This window comes from Leptonychotes weddellii, chromosome 9, assembly GCF_054177405.1.
Source record: "Leptonychotes weddellii isolate Sample4059 chromosome 9, ASM5417740v2, whole genome shotgun sequence".
In the NCBI taxonomy this organism is placed as follows: domain Eukaryota; kingdom Metazoa; phylum Chordata; class Mammalia; order Carnivora; family Phocidae; genus Leptonychotes; species Leptonychotes weddellii.
In genome coordinates this window covers 121,751,298-121,755,728 of record NC_138377.1, presented here as the reverse complement: position 1 = coordinate 121,755,728, position 4,431 = coordinate 121,751,298, and the positions used below count along the sequence as shown (strand labels likewise).

General features: G+C 46.5%; 1 pseudogene; it reads right to left on the bottom strand.

Moving 5' to 3' along the window:
• Nucleotides 1-963: 963 nt before the first annotated feature.
• On the bottom strand, nt 964-1,815 carry LOC102741415 (cytochrome c oxidase subunit FA4 pseudogene; annotated as a pseudogene).
• Between the last annotated feature and the right edge of the window lie 2,616 nt (nt 1,816-4,431).

Genomic DNA, 4,431 nt, shown 5'->3' with positions numbered 1-4,431 from the left:
TCTGTTTCATGCCCTGGAGGATGGGTATGGTGGGGACCGGCTGGGGAAGGCAGCAACACAGAATTTGGCTTGGGCTGGGTTCTTGCTGAGGAGGTGACTGGGGTGGGGCTGTTAAATGCGGCAGGGGCTGAGGGGGTAGACGGGAGGCAGGCTAGCTACTTAGGTGTCAGACAGGCCTAAACCTGAATCCTGGCCTCCAGCCGAGAGACATTGGGCAGATCCCTTATGAACTTTCCAGTCTCCCTTTATTCATGGGGATGAGAGTGTTACTGTGAAGACAGAAAGAGAAACGTGTGTAAAGCGCTTCGCATGGTTCCTGGTACTTTTTTCATCTCCATGAGTTTTGTTTTATTACCCAAAGAGGAGAAACAAGTCAGAAACTCAGGAACCCCTGAATCCAGCCTGGGTTAAATCAGAAATGAACACTCAACCTTCCAAGGGGGAAATCTGATTTTCAAATGTACTTGTCTTCCTTCACTTAATACTACTTGATTAACTTAGAATGGCAGAGTAGGGACTCTCACAGTCGGAGGGGATATTAGCCAGGGCTTGGAGCCACGGCCTTGGGAGTCTGCAGAGAGATGCCAGGAAGGCCAAGTAGGCAGGGTTCCAGGAGTGTGTTGTTGAAGGTGGTTTGCAAACCCCACATCCCCATGCTTGAGTCCATTACGGTGCTCCTCCCGTGTGGCTGAGGCCCTTCTTGGAAGAGGCCTGTCACAGTAAACGTTATTGCCTTTCTTTACTGGAACAGGAATCTATCGTCCAATCACAGTCATCCGTGTCGAATTTTACTTTTGTTTTTTCAAGTTTCAGAGATTTATTCAGCAGTGTAAACCCCAACACAATACACCGACATGATTTCATGGATTGAGAGGGGAAATCTTTCCTGGATAAAGAGGAAAACTACACGGATGACTTCTGCAAGACCTCCATCCTAAGCAGCTTTATAGTGAAACATTTCATTTAGTAGTCTGGACCTTCTTTCTTCAGTTTGCCGTAATCTACATTCACCGAGTAAATCTTGTATTGGTCATGGGGACCCCGTGTGTTCCAGGGTTCTGGGTTATTTTTCTTATCCTAACTGACATCTGGATTGAACAATGCCACGAGCAAGACATACCGCGCTGCTCCAGTACCTCCCCCTCCAATAAATACGAAGCTCATATGCTTCTTGGCCGGACCTAGGATCTGGCCAAACAATGGGGGCAGCAGAGGCCCTGGGTCCAGGAGAACAGATCAAATCTGCAGGTCCCTACACCCTGTGTCCAATTTTAGATCGATTTCTAGGATTCTCCAGCATCTCCCACTAAGAGCTCCAGGGTTCTGCCTGCTAGGCCGTCCTAAGGATGAGCAGCAGAAGGAGGAGGGAGTCCAGAATCCTTGAGAACTCAATCCTTTTGGCCTGGGAGGTAGAGGTGGGGTGTCTGGAGGCCAGAGGCCAATGGGACAAAGAACACTGTCCTCTGTGAAACCTTAGGCTGTAATTAATATCACCGAGGCTCCAAAAGACATCCCATCATTCTAGTAAGAAATGAAAAGCCGGAGACGCTCAGTGCCCAGACTGGCCGGCAGACACTTGCCCGGCCAGGCGCCTCCAGCAGAGGGCGCACGCAGGGATGGGAGGTGCCCCCACACCCGGTCTGGTCCCATCTGCTCCTGCTCACCCAGAGCAGGGCAGGTACCAGGAGACCTGCAGCCCCTGGGATACGAGTCATTCAAAGGTGAGGCCCAGGAGTGTTGAGGGCGGGGAGATAGAGACTGGAGCACTTGACCCCAACCTTGCACCCCAACTTTGCTCATCTGCTTGTTACGCATTTGTCACTCATTTTGCACTGATTGGGTTTCCATCTAGCGCAGGGCACAGCCTGGTCTTCCCCGCACACTGCTTCCAGATTCACCTGCTGAAGACACCCCTCGAATCATGTGCTTCTGCTCCAGGACCTGCAATGACTCCCCAGGTCCATGACATCATGTGATGTCTCTGTCTGGTGTCAAGACCTTTGACGATCTGCTTCCTCCCTTCCGATCTGTGTCGTCTCCTTGTGCAACCATTCCCCTAGGGCAGACTGGTGCCCTCGCTCGCTCCTCCCAAACTGCCACCTGCTTTCTCTTCTGTAAAATGGCCCTGGTAGTGCCCCACCCCCCCATAGAGTCACTGGTATGTGGATTACGTGAGAGAACACGTGTGAACCACAGGCCTGGTGCACAGTAGGCATTATGATAAATGTTTGCAGTGATAATGATGCTGCTTCTGAACTAATCCGTTCCTTTTTAATATGCCCCCACCTCTTTGCCCAGCCAAGACGTCTGTCTTTCACAGCCCAGCTCAACGCTGCTCTTCTTTCCAGAAGCCATGCAGGGTCACTTTGGGCCAGTAGTTTGCAAGGCTGGGACTCACCTGAGAAAGTCCATTTTTCTTTTTCATGGCTTAAAATGTTTTCTTTTAGTGGTAGAAGCACATAACATAAACTTTACCACCTTAACCATCTTTTTTTTTTTTTTAAGATTTCATTTATTTATTTGACAGAGAGAGACACAGCGACAGAGGGAACACAAGCAGGGGGAGTGGGGGAGGGAGAAGCAGGCTTCCCACTGAGCAGGGAGTCTGATGAGGGGCTCGATCCCAGGACCCTGGGATCATGACCTGAGCCGAAGGCATACACTTAACGACCGAGCCACCCAGGCGCCCCATCCACCTTAACCATCTTTAAGGGTACAATGTTGTAGTGTTGAGTACATTCACATCATTGTGCAACAGATCTTTTGAACTTTTTTATCTTGCAAAACCAGCACTGTACACATTAAACAAAAACTCCCCATTTCCTGCTTGCCCCAGCCCCTGGCAATCACCCTTTAACTTTTGTCTCTATGAATTTGACTACTTTAGATACTCAATATAAGCGGAATCATACAATATTTATCTTTTTGTGACTGGCTTCTATCACTTAGCATGAGGTCCTCGAGGTTCATCCGTGTTCAGCGTGTGACAAGATTTCCTTCCATTTTTAAGGCTGAATAACATTCTATCATATAGTGTATATACATACATACATACACATATTTGTAAACCACATTTTAAAAAAGATTTTCTTTTTTTTTTTAAGATTTTTTTTTTTTTTTTTTTGCGAGAGAGAGAATGAGAGACAGAGAGCATGAGAGGGGGGAGGGTCAGAGGGAGAAGCAGACTCCCCGCCGAGCAGGGAGCCCGATGCGGGACTCGATCCCGGGACTCCAGGATCATGACCTGAGCCAAAGGCAGTCGCTTAAACAACTGAGCCACCCAGGCGCCCAAATATTTCTTTATTTGAGAGAGAGAGAGAGAGAGAGCGTGCACAAGCAGGGGGAGGGGCAGAGGGAGAAGCAGGCTCCCTACAGAGCAAGGAAAAAGATGCCGGGACTCTATCCCAAGACCCTGGGATCATAACCTGAGCTGAAGCCAGACGTTTAACTGACTGAGCCACCCAGACGCCCCAACCACATTTCGTTTATTCACTCATCCACTGATGGACATTTGGGGTGCTTCCATCTTTTGGCTATTGTGAATAATGCTGCCGTGAACATGAGCATGCAAATATCTGTTTGAGTCCTTGCTTTCAGTTCTTTTGAGTCTTTACCCCAAAGTGGGATCGCTGGATCATACAGTTCTTCTATGTTTCATATTTTGAGGAACTGCCATACTGTTTTTTCTTGGCCGTTGCACCATTTTGCAATCCCACCACCAGTGCACAGGGTTCCAATTCCTCCACATTCTTGCTGACACTTGTTATTCTCTGGTTTTTAATGGGTGTGAGGTGATAATATCATTAGTCTGTTTTTACTTTTGCTGCCTGTAATTTTGGTGTCATATCCAAGAAATCATTGCAAAATTGAATGTCTTGAAGCTCTTCCCTGATTATTTCTTCAAGAAGATTTATACTTTTGGGTCTCTCGTTTAGGTCTTTAATCGATTTTATTTATTTTATTTTATTTTTTTCAATTTTAAATGAATTATTGTATATGGTATAAAGTAAGGATCCAACTTTATTTATTTATTTTTGCATGTGGATAACCAGTTTTCCTAGCACCATTTGTTGAAGAAATGGTCCTTCTCCCATCGAGTGGTCTTGGCATGCTTATTGGAGATCGTTTGACCATGCATGGCTATCCAGTATTGCTAGAGAGCCCAAGTAAATTTTAGGATGGATTTTTTTTTTTTAATTTCTGCAAAAAAAAAAAAAAGAAAGTCACTGGGATTTTGATAGGGATCGCGTTGAATCTGTAGAGCACTTTGGGTAGTAATGACTTCTGAACAATATGCAGTTTTCTGATCCATGATCATAGGATGTCTCCATTTACTGGTGTGATTTTTTAAAAATTAATTTATTTTAGGGAGAAAGAGAGCACAAGCAGGAGGGGCAGAAGGAGAGGGAGAGAGAATCCCAAGCAGATTCC